We start from the raw sequence: 18044 nt of genomic DNA, 5'->3' as shown, positions 1-18044 counted from the left end.
CAATAACCAGTTGTGAGAAACTAGATATTCATATGGAAAATTAACTTTTGCTCTCACTTGGCAACATAAACAAAGTTGGCTCAAAAGAGACCATAGGCGTTTACATGTAAGCACAGATAAGTCAAGATAAACAAAATTATATGCTTACAAAATAGTTTGTGGACACTCTTCCCAGTAGTTTTGATTTTAATGGTCCAAAGACAGAAGCTGAGGAGGGTTGATGGGATGGCTCAGTGGGCAAAGTCACTTGCTGCCAAACCTGGAGACCTTACCATTTTTCTCTGAGAACCACATGGTGGAAAAAGACAACTATCTCTTGAAGGTTCTCTGACCCCTGCATGCACACAGTGGCAGGTGCATGTTTGGCACAAATGCAACCCCTGAGACACACAAAATAAATAAATATAATTTTAAAGGGGGGAAGTTACAGCTTCTATAAATATAAGAGTGGCTAAATAAGTTGTGTTGCTTTCATTTGTAGTCATAAACTAGACTAGCACTTGCAGCAAGAATCTTAGAGAGTCTTATTAATAAAATCAAACCTGGGGCCAGGTACTGGGGTGAATGCTGGAAGGTCAGAGAACCAGAACAAGCCACAGCTATCTCATCTTGCTGGATCCTCAGCTGGTCTTGTTTCCTCAGACTGGAGGCCTCTGAGTCCTCATCCAGAATGGGTCTCAGCTGAATTGCTGCTCAAAAGCCTGAATGCTTAACCAGCCAAATGCTTAACCAGCTAAATGCTTCTAGTTTCTGGTCCTCACGCCTTATATACCTTTCTGCTTTCTACCACCACTCCCTGGGATTAACGGCTTGCTTTCTGGGATTAAAGGTGTCACCATGCCTGTCTGTATCCTTGAACACATGGATTTCTGACTCTGGAATGCTAGGATTAAAGGCGTGTCCTACCACTGCCTATCCTTTATGTTTAATATTGTGGCTGCTCTGTCTCTGACCCCAGATAAGCTTATTAGCATGCACAATATTTGGGGGAATACAATACCACAAGCACTGAGCCAAGTGGAGGGCTAATACATGAAACAATATGTGAAAGTCTCAAAATTATCATACTGAGTTGAAATTTTAAAGAACTGTATATGGAAAAAAAACCAAACATGATTTCATCTGTATGAAAAAAACTGATCTGAAAAACAAACAAACAAAAAACCAAACAAAAACCAGAACTAAAGCAAACAAACAAATGGAAAAGTGATCTGTGGTAGAAAAACCAGGACTGTTCGTTGGAAAACGTCAGCCAGTCTGGATGGACCCACCATTTGTCCGGGTACCACCTATAAAGCACTGATCAGTAAATGACTTCTTCTTGGAAGCAGAAAGGATGATACCCTATAACTTCGTTAAGAGTAAATTGGAACTCTGTGTAGTAGGAACACAATGCAGAAGGTACACAGTAAACATGTGCTGAGTAAATGAATAGATGCAGGTTAGGTACCATTCCTAAAGCAAAACGAGGTAACAAGTGCACCAGTGGGGGGGGGGAATTTTAAGTGATCTAATTATAACAAGGAATAATCTGTTTTCTCTCATATTGTCTTTTAAGAAGGTCAACATTTCAGTGTAAAAATCATTAGGAGAAAAATGAGCCCTGGGATGGGAGGAATATTTAAAAGAAAGGAATTCCTGATGGGTTGAATTAATTTTAATTTCTAGGCTCATGAGAAATATCAATTAATTTACATTTTAGAATGTAAAATGTGTGTGTGTGTGTGTGTGTGTGTGTGTGTGTGTGTAAAATGGAGGTTATTGGATGGATATTTGACTTGTTTATAGGTTGCAGTCCAGGTAGTCCTACAATGGCTGTTTTATGCTGGAAAGAGAGAATACATTAATTTTTCTGTCTATGGTGGCTGGATGTCTCAGAAATATGATGCTGGAGTTCTAGAGGATTCCTCAAGAGCTGTTAGTTCTCAGTCTGTGCTAGAATCCCAAAGAAGTTGGTGTTCTAGTACTAGCAAAGGAAAGGTACAACAATAGTGTAGATGAGCTGGTGAGCAAGAATGAGAGAAAGCAGGCAAAAAGTGAAATTTCTTTTCTGTCTTTTTATCTGAGCTAGCAATATTTAGCTAACATTTATATAGTGACTTTTATGAGCCAAGTACTATTCTGAGCAATCTGAATTGATTAATTATTTTATTCCTTTAGAAATATCCTGCAACTCCAATATATCCTTTTGTAGAAGACAAAACAAACAGCAAACCACTTGCTTGGGTGACACAGCTAAAGTCACGTGGGTGTTGAAATCCAGATATACTGACTCCAGAGACTGTTCAGTCAATCAGTATTCCAGTGTCTGTCAGCTGTGAGTATGCTGTAATCATCACTAGGGTTGTTTAAAATAGATTTCCAATCTCCATTATCAGAGTTTCTGATTCTGTACATGTAGGGTAGGGCCTGAGAATTTATATCCATAACAAGTTCTCAGGAGGTGTTGGTGTGGTTGGTTCAGGGACCACATTTAGAACCATGGTACAGCACCATAAAAACTAGCAGCAAAGAGGATAATGGATCATAAAACCACTTAAACTTATCCATATTGTTTGTATATTTTTTATTTTCTTTTTTATTAAGAATATATATATGTGGCCGGGCGGTGGTGGCTCACGCCTTTAATCCCAGCACTCGGGAGGCAGAGGCAGGCGGATCTCTGTGAGTTTGAGGCCAGCCTGGTCTCCAAAGCGAGTTCCAGGAAAGGCGCAAAGCTACACAGAGAAACCCTGTCTCGAAAAACCAAAAAAAAAAAAAAAAAAAAAAAAAGAATATATATATATGTGTATATATGTATATATATATACATATATATTGCTTTATATGTAGGATTCACGTATGAGTGAGTACATACCATGTTTGTCCTTCTGAGTCTAGGTTACCTCATTCAGGATGATACTTTCTAGTTCCATCCGTTTGCCTGCAAACCTCATGATGTCATTGTTTTTCTCTGTTGAGTAGTACTCCATTGTGTATATGTACCACATTTTATTTTTTAAAATTTATTTAATTTTTTTATTTTATAATTAACTTAATTTCACATATCAGCCACAGATTTCCCCATCCTCCCTCTTCCTACCCCCTAGCCCTTCCCTCCAATCCACCCCCCATTCCCACCTCCTCCAAGGCAAGATTTCCTCTGGGGAGTCAACCTAGCCTGGTAGATTTAGCTGAGGCAGGTCCAGTTTTCTTTATCCATTCTTCAGTTGAGGGACATCTAGGCTGTTTCCAGGTTCTGGCTATTACAAATAATGCTGCTATGAACATAGTTGAGCATTTGTCCTTGTGGTATGGTTTAGCATTTCTTGGGTATATTCCAAAGTGTGGTAAAGCTGGGTCTTGAGGAAGATTGATTCCCAATTTTCAGAGAAATCACCATACTGATTTCCAAAGTGGCTGTAAAAGTTTGTACTCCCACCAACAGTGGAGGAATGTTCCCCTTGCTCCACATCCTTTCCAACAAAAGCTGTTATCAGTGCTTTTGATCATAGCCATTTTGACAGGTGTAAGATAATATCTCACAGTCATTTTGATTTGCATTTCCCTAATGACTAAGGATGTTGAGCAATTCCTTAAATGTCTTTTGGCCATTTGAAAATTCTCTGTTTAGCTCTAAAACCCATTTTTTAACTGGATTGGTTGATATTTTACTGTCTAGGTTCTTCAGTTCTTTATGTATTTTAGAGATTAGCCCTCTGTCAGATAGAGGGTTGTTGAAGATCTTTTCCCATTCTGTAGGCTGTTGTTTTGTCTTATTGGGTGTGTCCTTTTTTTTTTTTCCACAAAAGCTTCTCAGTTTCAGGAGGTCCCATTTATTAATTGTTGCTCTCAGTGTCTGTGCTACTGGTATTATATTCAGGAAGTGGTCTCCTGTGCCAGTGCATTTAAGACTACCTCCTACTTTCTCTTCTATCAAGTTCAGTGTAACTGGATTTATGTTGAGGTGTTTGATCCACTTGGACTTGAGTTTTGTGCATGGAGATAGATATAGATATATTTACAATCTTCTACATGTTGACATCCAATTTTGCCAGTACCATTCGTTGAGGATGCTTTCTTTTTTCATTGTACAGTTTTGGCTTAGTCAAAAATCAAGTGTTCATAAATGTGTAGATTAGTATCAGGATCTTCAATTCATTCCATTGGTCTACATGTTGGTTTTTATTCCAATACCAAGCTTGTTTTTTTTTTTTTTTTTTTATTACTACAGCTCTATAGTAGAGCTTGAGGTCTGAGATGGTGATGCCATCCAATACAGTTTGTAAATTTAAGTCAGATGAAGAAGGAAAAGAGAAGATGGCATGTCTTCTGGTTTCAACTATCAAAGGATATTATTGACACATCAAGCTCAATATAGTACCTAAGAATAGTCTCAGAGTATTCCTTCTGTAAAGGAAAATATAAATATTTTTATTTTTTAAAATCTAAAATGTATTCAGTAAGCTGAGTGTAGCGGCACATATCTGAAAACCAATTGCTTAGAGGCTGAGGCAGGAGAATCAAGAGCTTAAGGCTGATCTCAGTTAGGTAACAAGTTCAAAGCCAGCCCAAGCTACATCCAATCTTTTCAAATTTCATGTCTATAAAGAGCTATGGAATGTGACTTTAATTGGAATGGTATCATAGAAAATGTAATTACTTAATGTGAAGTCATTTCTGACTAGAACAGGCCCTGAATTCAATGGCTGGTGTCCTCTTAAGGAGAGAGGACAAGGAAACACATAGAGAAACCAGGAGGAGCAAGAAAAGCCTTCTCCCAGAGTCAGCTGATACCTGGAGCTGGTGTTTCCAGCCTTCATTGTCTTGACAGAATAAACATGGATCTTTCTTTTAAGCCGCTCATCATTTTTCTGGTAACCCTAGGAAGTCATTGTATGCTCTGTTGAAGAAATAGAACATTACCAAAGCATCTGGGTGTTCCCAGGAATCTCCAGGATTCTTATGAAACCCTCAAGACAAGCAATCACCATCAGCATATTGAAAAAAAACATTCTTATCTTTCAAAAATCAGTTTCATCAACAGTTTTATCTCTAACCTTCTGCACTGTGTACTTCTTGTATCTGTATAGAATACATAAGGTTTAGCTCTTTTGACTCTTGCCAGCTCGTTCCACTAGAAATCTCCTTCATTATGGACAATGAGGTTGACTTTATTTTGTGTTCATTGGCCACCCAAGTTTCTTCTGTAAAATACTTTTTCAATTATTTTGAAGAAATTTTCTTTATAATCTATTTACTTTCTATTGTTGTGTGGGAGTGTTTTTGCAAGCATGTATATCTGTACATCATGTACATACCTGGTGCTGGCTGAGGCCAGAAGAGAATATCAGATCTTCTGGAAATGGAGTTACACATGGTTGAGCAACTGTATGGGTGTTGGAAACCGAACCTTGATCTTTGTAAGAGCAGCTGGTGCTCCTAACCTCTTGTCCTCTGTTATCTGTACTCATTTTTTTTAACTTATAGATTCTTTACTGAGCCTGAATTCTAATGCTTTATCATCCTTATATGCTTTCAAATTTCTATTCTGAATTGTGTCTTAATTGTTACCTCCATCTTGTAACATAACTAGAAGCACTAAATATTGCTGAACCTTTTACTCCTCTTGATTCTCCAGACAAAAGGAAAAAAAATGATACCCAGTACCAAGCAAGATGGAAAGTTAGAGGCAACTAAAAAATTAAAGAGGGACAATATAACATCAATGCACTAAAGGAAACCACAGGGTGCATTTGTTTTTGTTGTTGCTTATTTGCTTGCTTATTTTAAGTAAGCGTGTAGCACAGTGGATGTTTTTTTATAATATAAGATATAAAAGCTGAAACAGTAAAGTGATAAATTCAACTATATGGAAAATTAAATTCTTGTCAAATAAAAGCTATCACAAGCAATTTAAAAAATAAGATGATAAATTAGAACTCTTGAAGGCCATATTACACAGGCAGAATTAATTCCTTATCATATATAACAGATAAAAATCTCCTACAAACCAATAAGAAAAGAACCAATAATCCAATATAAAAACAGAATGATATGAACAGGCATATCACAAAAAAAGGAAAATGAATTATTTTTAAAACATATGAAAAGATGATTAATCTAGATAATAAAGGAAATCTAAACATAAATCATAGTAAAGCTACATATTTCACCATTATATCATCAGAGATAAAGAGTGATGATTTCGACAGAAAAGGGGAGAAATACACTCTCATTTCTGTGATTCTACATTGTCACTGTAGCCCCTGGAGGGCTCTTAGGTGTGTCTTGAAGAGATATGATTTCCATACGGCTGCCTGTGTTTTCTAGCTTTTTCATTGCCCTCGGATGGTAGCTATTGGAAGACCTCATTCATCAGCATGGGTTTGATCACTGGGTTAACACAAGACCTGTGCTTAATATCAGCAGCATTTGTATGCAAAGGCTGTTATTTAGCTTAGGTCCTACAGGGACATTTTCCAGTCCAGGAAGCTTGCTTATTCCAGAGTCAACAAGGGATTTTTTTCAGCATAGTGACACTAGGAAGATAGAGAGCAGATTAAGGGCAGGGAGCTCCTGCTGATGCACTTCTCATAGCGTGCATACAGTAGACATTTTAGCATGCTAGACCTGTTGGTTGTGATTTTCCCCCCCATAAACCTAATTTTCTATACTGTGTGATAGTGATATGGTCTGTGTGTGTGTGTGTGTGTGTGTGTGTGTGTGTGTGTGTGTGTGTGTTGCCTTTGCATGGTTTCTACCAGATTATAAATGTACATATCTTTTACTCAGTGATCTTCCTTTTGGTATTTGGTTTACAGGTAATCACACGTATGTTTTAAATATTTTTATGCAGAATGTTCACCATGGCATTGTTTGAAATATCAAATATCTGGAAACAAAGTAAATATCTTCAAATAGGAAAAGAGTTAAATTGTGATATATGCCTATAAAATAAAATTCTGTAGTTGAAAAGAATGAGGAAGCACTTCAGATATCAACAAGTAATAATGTCTAAAGCTTTTAGGTTAAGGACCTATTATATCATATACTGAAACTTGTATATAATGAACAAGTGTAGGTTTATATACATATACATACAGTGTTTCAATCTTTGTTTCAGTATATACAGATAACAATATTAAACATATAACATTCATTTACCTTGGGAAGAGCCATTCATTGGCTGTGAATATGAGTAAGAGAAGCATTTCACCATATTTTCTTTTATGCCTTTAAATTTTTCAAACGAGTAAATGTATGCTAGATCCAAAAGAAAGTAATGAATAAACTAAAATAAATATCCAGGAAGCCAAGCCAAATGCATAATCATCAAAAGAGTTCTTCACAGAATGCCAGAATAGCAAGGAACCTGCTGCTGATAGAGATGGTCTCTTGAAAGTCCTGTAGCACAAGCAAGTCTCTGCTCACAAGTCTCAACTCTACAGGAGCAACAGACACTGGGTGTGTGTCCTACTCTCTGAATGCTGGTCTTTCTTCCTCTGAGTAATCTTATTCATTGCAATTTAGTTTTGATGAGCTCGCTTTTATTCTGATCTTTGAAGAAAAAGAAAACACCTGAGGTTGATAATCTAAAGCTCTTTAAGATGAGTAGCTTTCAATTTCCAAGAATGCTCAGCTAAAGTTATGTTGGCTCTTTCCCTCTGCACCATTAAGAACATTAAGAAAGAAACCTCACAGCTTCCCTTACAAAACACATGGAGATTTTTGAAACTTCCAGAATGGCATGCACCTTGTACAACTACAATTTCAGTGAAATCATTCTCTTAAAAGAATGGGCAGAAAATCTCATTGATGCACCTACAAATCTTTCAAAACCCTACACCGTTCCTACCAAAACTGCAGGGGAAGTTTTTCCTGGGTAAGGAACTTGGAAGATTGCTTTCTTGCGATCTACTCTATTTCTTTCCTGTTATACAGTGCAGAACTCCCTGCCTTGGAAAATGTGTCATCCACAGTAGTGTGGGTCTTCCCATATCAATTAATATGTTTAAGAAAATCTGATACAGGAGTGTCTACAGCCCAACTCAATGTAAAATGTCCCAATTGAGACTCTCTTCCCAGGTGACTTCAAGGTTGTGTCAACTTGCCAATAAAAGCTAACTACCAATTTACTATAAATAGATACTTTTCTATGCAGGATAAATGATTCTTACAGGAAATAGAAAGTTTAAAAAGACCTGGATGTCCCATACTTTTCAAATATTGAGTTATTCCTGCTTTTATGATGATATGATTTAAAGTGGGACAGCTTGAATACTAAATCTTTAGTCCTCTTCAGTTTTAGACCTGAAATTTTTCTTCCATATCTGAAAATAAGCTTATCCACTACCACTTTCATTCCAAATCTTGGAGCTTCTGAGCCCTCAATTAAGTCTAGCCAACTTAATTATCCTAGCTAAGTGTTTCTTTCTCATTCAGCTTATAGTTCATTTATCCTTCCCGGAATATGAGTCATTATGATACAGCTATATAAACAATATACTTGTTTGTCTGGAACTCATTTTAATGTTTTTAAAAGATTGAATTATAACAGTTTATCTGACTGTCACATAAACAGAAAGAAAGAATTTTAATTCAAGTCCAATAAAACAATCTTTTTGGTCTACCTCTGTTTTGACTGCCCTGCATTTACTCTGCATTAACAGTCTCAGTACATCACGTTCCTTCCTGTATGCCTCTGGCTCTCTCTCAGGACATTTAGAAACTTCCTCTTCCCTTGATTTCTGTGGCAGGTTTAATTCCTTCCTATTGACCATTCCCCAGATACAGTTTTGTGAACATTTATCCTGAGAGTATCCTTATTTTTTTCTTTCTTTCCCTTAGAAGTGTATCCTAAGCCTTAGGATAATGATCATTGTAAACAGCTCATTGCCGTGGTGCCAATTTTACTTTCTTCTTTATTTCCTTACATCTACATTTATATTTGCCTGTGTTGTAGACTTTTTATCATTAAAGTATAAGATGTTACCTGGTAGACTTTCTTGCCATTTACAGATTAAGCTATTGAATATAGAGTTATAAATACTTATTCAACATCAAGCCTATAATTGGTGTTCCAAAATAATTGCAAAAATGAAAGAAAATTTTCTGGTTTTATTAGACCTGATACTTAATATTAGTATCTGGATGGTCCCTCAGATGCGGTTGAAACAAATGACACCATCATTTGTTACCAGCTTGTCTTTCTGAGTTTTTTTTATTTTTATTTTTGGCCAAAAAAGAGCCCTTCGATTCTTTTAAAGACTAAAGACTGCATCTACATCACTAAGTGGTCATCTCATCTTATCTATTCTAGCTGTGTAATATTTTCTGCACATAGTTGTTATTTCATTTCCACCTTCTAGTCTTGATTACTTTTGGATTGGACTAATTACTTGCACTAATTTTCTGATACTTGTCTTACTGCATCTGGAAGCTACACAGATCTAGCTTCAATTCTTGACAGACCCACTTGATAAACAGCTTTATCAAGGTTTCTAGAAGTAGGGAATTTTTGTCCTCTGATTCAATCATAGGTTATTACACACAGCTTTACCAATGCTGTTTACTGAATAAGTGAATAAATGAATGCCCTGACATCTATCTCATAAAGAAACAAGTGAAATGTGATAAAATCATGTTAAGTAGCCCCAAACATATATATGGAGGTACCCGTGTAGAAGATAGCAGGGACCCTTAAGTGAAAGCATCAAATGAGCAGGATGCAACAGTGAGTACCCATGTGGATGACCACATTTTGACCTCCCACTTATTCCTGCTACAACTGACACAGGGACAGAACCTCAAGTACCAACTAATGCTATCACGATACCTAAGCATGTTCATAGTTTAAAGAAGCCAAGTTGGTGGGTAGTACAGTGCTGTGGATATTGCTCTGTATAAATAAAATGCTGATTGGCCAGTAGCCAGGCAGGAAGTATAGGTGGGACAAGCAGAGAATGCTGGGAACAGGAAGGCTGAGTCAGGAGACACTGCCAGCCGCTACCATGACAAGCAACATGTAAAGATACCAGTAAGCCACAAGCCATGTGGCAACTTATAGATTAATAGAAATTGGTTAATTTAAGATAGAAGAACAGATAGAAGAACTAGATAGCAAGAAGCTTGCCACGGCCATACAGTTTGTAAGCAATATAAGTCTCTGTGTGTTTACTCAGTTGGGTCTGAGTGGCTGTGGGACTGGTGGGTAAGAGAGATTTGTCCTGACCATGAGCCAGGCAGGACTGGAGAAAACTTCAGCTACAGTACAGAGGTAGCTGTACTGTACAGTAGAGCAAAGCCCTAAGGTAAATCCGAAATACATGGCCTTAGCTTAGGAGAGGCTGAATGTCAAGGGCAGAGGTGTCAAGAGCAACAGGAAGACTCAGTAGTACTCAAAAAGATGATGAGAACATTGACAGTGGAGACTGGAGGAATGACAACCAGTGTCCTAAGGTGAAGGGAGATTTGCCAGTGGTTTATACTGCATCAACACCAAAGATAGAAAATTAATGCCATTGAATGGTAGATTTGGAAAAAAGTTTCTAGGCAGAATGTTGAAAGTGTCAATTGGCTTCTTTTAACTGCTGATAATAAAGTGATGAAAAAGAGAGCTCTGAAGAAGCAATTTGGATTTCAAGCAGAATGCAGAGGGGAATTTTTCCAATCTAAAAGTTTCAAAGTTGGAAAATAAAACAGTTTCTCAGTCCAAGTCCCTCCAGATGGCAAACATTGCCAAAGTAAGAAATGATTCTGAGAAAAAATCAAACCCAGGGTGATGCCAGTGTGGTATGGTTTCAGATCAAGGTCAAGTCAAGGATGGGTCTGTGAGATGCTTTGTTAATACCTTGTAAAGATAAAAGCCTATACCTCCCAGACTCTCTCATTTAGAAATTTTAAAGCTTTCTGAAGTTCTTTATAGATGCTTTCAGGTAGAAAACAGATCTTGCAAAAATTTAAAGGCAATACTCTATATAGCTCTCTAGACTTCCCTCAAGGATGAAGGTCACATATAAAAAATTTTAAACATGTGTTGCTTAACTTCTATAAGTAAGTGTGGCTTTTGCCTCGGGATGTTAGCCCCCACATGTAAGTAAGTCTAATGAACAGTGATTAAACTCCAGTGAGAGTCAGAGGAATCTCCTGTCTCCAAAAGCATTTTCAGAGGAAGAGCTATCAACTGTGAGGAAAGAGTACTTAGTTCAAAATGAATCAAGATTTCTGACTCTTAACTTTGGTCATGAAGCAGGATGAGAAAATTTTCTTTGTCACAAATAATCGGCTGTTTCTTAAGGGAAAGAAAGCATGGCTGAATGGTCTAGAATCTAGAAAACTACTCCAATGACAAGAGTCATTCCCAGGGAGAAAACATGGTTCTCAATTAATGTATGCTTTCTGATCCTGGAACAGGGAGGATTGCCAACATGTACCTGGCTAGATTTCAGAATTTCTATAAACAAGTGATGGCTAGATACTATATACCTCTCCCTGGCTAATAGGAATCTATATTATGGTCATTGTACCTTCACCCCCCATCTTATAATGTTTGTTGGATTTAAGTATCGTATAACTAGTTTATAGACCTCTGTAACTCAAGATGGTTTTTCAACTGAGTCTAAATCACATAAAAATTAAACTAGATCTTCATCTGAATTTGGTTTTATTATGAGATGCGTTCTGAGTTGTGGATCCGAAAATTCTTTTCATGTGGCAAGAAAATGAAATTTTCCATCTCAAAAGTAGAAAGAATATGTTGACAATGGTGATTGAGATAAAGTCTTCCATCTTGCACTCTTTTTTTGAAATATGAACTTATCATCCTTATTCCCATTAATATATAGGATAGGTATTTCCACTTCTTAGAACTGATATGGTGTAGTGACTTACTTTGAACAGAATGAAGGCAACTATTGAGTTGTATGATTTATAATTCTGGTCCTTGAAAAGGTCCATAACCTCTAACTTTGTGACTTGAAGCAGTCCTTACACCTTTGCTGCCATGACTTGAAAGCTCCAGCTGAGCTCCCAGTTAGTGCCAGTGCCAACTGCGAAAACAATGTGAGCTCATTTTGGAAACACCAGTACTTTACACACGAAGTTAAAGTCTTGTAAATCAGAAATCCCTACAAAATCTTGAGAGATTTTTAAATTGCTGTTGTTTCAGACTATCTAAAAGTGTAGTTAGAAAATTAATACTTTACAGAATACATGGGTGTGTTTCAAGACAAGATGAAACAATCCCAAAGATTACTAATCGGAACCCAGTGGAATGATTAGAGCAATAAATTATGGTCTTTTCAGCTTTACATAGTTGAGCTTATGGGGTTGATTGGAAACCTTGCATAATATTTATATGCCCGGTGGTAACTAGATCTTTTGGGATTTGGAATTCACAACAACTAACATAATATCCTGTCTGGTAAATATTTGATAAATACAAACAAATCTTAATGTGTATTCTTAGGAATTTTTGTCTCAAGTTACTTTTTTTATTTTGCTTTTGCTTTGTTTTATTTTTGTTTTTGTTCTGTTCTGTTTTGTATATTTTGGGGGGTTTTCATTGTGGCCTTGAGCTATTCTCCTGCCTCAGTATCCCAAGTAGCTGAGGCTACAAACACTCCTGCATAATGTTCTTTCTGTATAAAATTCAGAAATATAAGTTATTATATTTAATATACCCCTAAAAATTGCTCCAATTTAATTTGGTAGGAATTTCCCACTATTGTCCAATCTCTTCATATTCCAAAAATATTCTTTTATTTTAGCTTTCATTTTCCTTGCTTCCATAATTTATTCTATCATTATGTACAATACTTTCTACATTAAAAGGGACTATAGTCTACATTTCATTACTTTTCATTGGATTTTAGTTATGAACATATCTCTCTACAAAATTGTAAACTCCTTAAGGACAATGAATGACAATTTTATTTTATCCTCGATGCTAAAATAATTTTTAATATAGCATATTACTGTTTCATTTGTCTGTTTCTCTCTAATCTGAGTCCAAAAGAAACCAAAATCTAATGTATAAAATTCAACTTTTGTGGGAGTCCACAGTGACTCAGTTTCCCACAGGAACTCGGTTTGAATCTGAAGTCCATTCTGACCCCAAAGAGTTCCAAGCTTGCTTGCTCTAGTCTCTTCAGAAGCTGTGAGAAAGCTCTGATCCGGCTTCTAGGAAAAGTACAGGGCCTGTGAGAAAGTCCTGATTAGCTGATGGAAAAGAACTAGTTATCTAGCTAATGTACAATTCTAGGCAGGCTGCTGATATCAGCAGGTAGCACATGTTTGAGATAACGAAACTGCCTGTTCCTTGAGCCAAGGACAGGCTAGACCGCCTGTGTTGTGCTTTGTTCTACTTTAGTCTTTCCGTTTGTATAGAAGCTGGTTGTGAAATAAACTCAGGATTTGCTTAGTATTAACCAGAAGCCCTCTCAGCACTGATTTTTCTGTCTCCATCTATTCTTCTGTCTCTGCCTCATGCCCTACTCAGCTCCTCTAGTCGACTTGTTGGCTGGCTCCAACAAACTTTCACACAATGAATGAAAACCTCCAAAACGTCCCCTGTCTTCTCTCTATCCTCATCTTTGGCTTCTCACTTAACTGTTACTAGGGATTTGCCATAATGGTCACTCAAAGACAAAAAGTACAATAGGAAGCTAGTTTAGAAGATTTTGAGCAACTGTAAGTGGCAAATTGCTACTATTAATAGATGGAAGCTATGACAAAGGCAACTAGTAGTGGCAATGTAACAAATCCCTGTTAAATGAAATATAAGCAAAATGCCTGGGCAGGAGAGATGCTTAAGGGCATAGCTGCCTTTCCAGAGGCCTGGATTTTGGTTCCTAGCAGTCATATGGCGTCTCACAATTGCCCATGATTCCAGAGGACCTGACACTCCTCTCTGGCCTCAGTCAGCATTTACACAAACACACACACACACACACACACACACACACACACACACACACACACACACACACACAGAGAGAGAGAGAGAGAGAGAGAGAATTTTGAAACGCCATATGTAGCTTCTAAAAGTGTATAAAAGTGAGTGTTGGTAGTACTATACATTTTTTCTGCTCTGTGACTGGTGAGTAGATCTAATGGAGCCTAGAAATCTTCTGTAGACGATAAGATAAAGTCTACAAGAAGATGGTAGACAAATACGCTATAAGGAACCTATGTTGCTAGTGAGTACAGGGATGCTACCCAAGCTCTGGAGAGTGTATACCATTCTGGAACAGCAAAGGCACAGCTGTTCGGGTATCTTTATCAGTCAAAGACAAAACTAGTCTTTTCTAATAACTGTGTCTACATTGTGAGAAAATTGTGACTACACAAGTTCTACAAATATTTGGGTGTTTGTATGGCAACAAGAGCCGTATTTCAGTGAAAGCCTTTGGTTTTGGATATCTGGATTTACCTAGCCTATACCTATAGAGAAAAACAATCACTTTCCTAAGTGATAAGATTTGGATTCCCTTTCAGACTTTATTTTACTTTCCATTGTGTCTGGTTGAACATGCCTTTGTATGACTGTCTGACGGTAGCATTACTTCTCTAATACCTATTTCAAGCCAAGAATCACTGGGACCTGCAGTCTCAGAAGAAAAAAGAGTGAGTTGCATTTCTTTCTGTGAAAGGATAGTGAGGGACTGATGACAAGCCCTTCCATCTATTCTTTCATGTCCCCTCTCCCTCCATCTACCTTATTTTCCAAGTCCATGCACAGTGCAGAGATGGTACATGGATATGTCTTGAAAATTCCATGGCTCTCATGTTGGTAATATTTCCAAAATTATCTGAATTGGAGCTTTTAGCTTATTTCTACATGTAATACAGCCATGACTGGGTTCCTTCATGTCAAGGATATATACGAAAGGCCCTGTAAGAAACACATGAAGCACCAGATGTAGGGAATTCCTGTTCTGAAAATACTCAGATTAGTGGGTGGGCATGGGATTCACCTCTAAGTGACTTCTGATTTGAGAGAAAAGAGATGTAGCGAGAAGGTAGCAAAAGCAACAGACATATTTGCTGTTTAGCTAGTTGAATGGTTGGAAATCATTAAGTAACTTTACTATTTAAGATAATACATTGGCATATCTTTTCCATAAATTTTTCTGTTCCTACTAAGGGTGTTCACTATTGTGCTGACCAGTTCTTCATGATGTTCTTCTTCGTTGAACATCCTCTACTTCCATTGGGAGTTGATTAAAAACTTGTCTTTTTCAATAAAAGATATTCAAAATCACTAACTACTGAAATGTCAGAGTAGCTAGTAGCCATCCTGGATGTAGGTAAAGATTAATGTTAGAACTGACAAGCAGGATGTTGGTGATGAGCACAGGCTAGCTTTTTAAAATAATACTTCATTAGGTCTTTGACATTTCATACAATGTTTTGATCATATCAAAACCCTCTCCTAACTCCTCCCAGATCTACCCCTACTTTCCTACCTACCTTCTATTACTGGGGGCCAATAATCTGTGGCTTGATATGTTATGGAATCTAAAATACAACTATTATTATTGTGCTAAATGGACATAATATTAAATATCCCCAGTGCCTTACTGCTATGAGCAAAGATTAGTGCAGCTTTCAGCTATCATTAGAGAAACTTTTTGCAGTAGATGGTTATTAATGTAGAGACCCACAACTGGGGGATACACCTGGATGAGATTACAATGGAACCCTAATCTGGAAATTTTTGTAATTCTGACTTTATTTCTGTCTTAGTTAGTTATATTGCTACTACGAAATACCATGACCAAAAAGCAATTTGGAGAGGAAAGGATTTCCCTTCCATATTGCTGTTACTCATCAAAGGAAGTCAAGGACAGGAACTCAAATGGGAACCTGGAGGCAGGAGCTGATGCAGATACCATGGAGGGGTGCTTCTTACTGGTTAATCCCCATAGCATGCTCAGCGGCTTTCTTACAGAACCTGGGACCACGTGCCCAGGGATGACACTACCCAAAATGGATTCAGTCCTCCCCCATCAATCACTAATTAAGACAATATCTTAAAACTGGATCTTACGAAGGCATTTTCTCAAATGAGATTCACTTCTTTCAGATAACTCTAGTTTGTGTCAAGTTGACGTAAGACTAACCAGCACAATTTCCAAAACAAAAAAATTAGTTTTAAAATTAAAATAAATATCCACATGTGATTTGTTAGTTGAAGGTGTGGGAATTTAGCCATCAGTGTGGGATCCCTGGAATCAAGGAATAGGAGGTAGGTAGCATCACACACCACCTTTCCTTGCTGCTTCTGATGCTCATTCGTGCTTCATCCCACCACTTCAAAATGGCTCTACATTTTACTTCTTTCTCCATGTGACTAAAAAGGGGGGCAGGTTGACATTTCTATATTGTAAATTCTCTGCATTCGTGATACCAAACCAAGACAAACCTGAAATTTTCTGGTTCTGGCTCTGAATCTTATGGGAGCAGACTACTGTAATATAGCTTGGCCTGGGTCATCTGCCCATGTCTAATAGAATTAACTGCCAGAGAAACTGAATCTTGCAGTGCCAAGGAAGTGGGTTTTCCAGGAAGAGGAGAATGTTTGTGGCTAGATGCACACATCAAATGTGCTACTATAGATATGTAACAAGTCTATTGCATACGCACCTGTCAAAGTATTCACATGGCCATCACTGTTCATGGCAGCTATGCTAATTATAGCTAAAAGTTGTGAATAAGCCAGATTTCAAATTGCTACATCATTACTATGAAAATTTTACTATAATGCATAGAAAAGACCCTACAGTAAAAATAAGCTTTTATGTTTGCATTGTTAGTAGTGTAATTTTTAATCTTTCAGTACTTCATGACTTTCAATTCATAAAGGGGCAAAGGGATAGGGTGACTGATAGTCCAATTACAGCTGTCTATACACTGAATTGGCTAAGAACCCAGGAACTGCTCAGTGCATGAGGCTAGATGCCTCATTAGTCCCAATGTAGTTGGACATTTCTTCAGTACCTGCAGTTGAGACAAATTTCTCCTGCCCATTGCTGTAGCTGCTCAGACCCAAATAAACATACAGAGGCTTAATATTATTTATAACTGCTCAGCCATTAGCTTAGGCTTATTACTGACTATCTCTTACACTTAAATTAACCCATAATTTTTATCTATGTTTAGCCACATAGCTTGGTACCTTTTCTAAGTTCTGCCTTGTCATCTTGCCTCCTCTGTGTCTGGCTGGCTACTCCTGACTCAGCCCTTCCTCTTCCCTGAATTCTCGTTGTCTCTTTATCCTGCCTATACTTCCTGCCTGGCTATTGGCCAATCAGCGTCTTCTTTATTGACCAATCTGAGCAACACATATTCACAACATACAGAATGACATCCCACAGCAGTCCCAATCTTGTGCTAAAGTCCTGGAGGATTCCCAGGGAACCACAGTTCATGTTGGAAGGCTGGAAAAACAGAGATGTCAGTAGAAGACAGCCATAGCAGAAGGATGAACAAAGTAGATGAAGGCAAGCAGGCAGAAAACCAGCAGCTTTGCCCTGGGACCTCCTTGTGTCTGGGCTGCTGCCAGGAGGTGCTGCTCTTTCTAGGGGTGAGAAGATCTTCCTCTTTGCTCATCCTTTCAGGGAACATGCTTATAGACAAGTTCAAAGGTATGACTCTTAAAGACTCCAGATCTAGTGACATCGATAACCACCACACAAGTAACAAAGAAAGGCTTACAGAAAAAAAAAAAAAAAAGTCAAGTTGACTTCCGTAACTAATGAAATCTGCTCAGTTAGAGGCTGGCACACAGCCTGTAGTTCAGTGGTTCTCAATGTCCTGACACAGAGACCCTTTAATACAGTTCTTCATGTATTAAGTAAAATTATTTTTGTTGCTACTTCACAACTGTAATTTTGCTGCGGTTATCAATTGGAACGTAAATATCTGTGTTTTCTGATAGTCTTAGGCAACTTCTTTGAAAGGGTTGTTTGACCCCCAAAGGGGTCACAGCCCACAGGTTGAGAGCTGCTGCTGTAGTTTATGACCCTGTATGGCAAATAGCAGGAGTTCGAAAATGTGTT

This window comes from Peromyscus maniculatus, chromosome 14 (assembly GCF_049852395.1).
Source record: "Peromyscus maniculatus bairdii isolate BWxNUB_F1_BW_parent chromosome 14, HU_Pman_BW_mat_3.1, whole genome shotgun sequence".
Lineage (NCBI taxonomy): Eukaryota > Metazoa > Chordata > Mammalia > Rodentia > Cricetidae > Peromyscus > Peromyscus maniculatus.
This window is presented reverse-complemented; position numbering follows the sequence as displayed.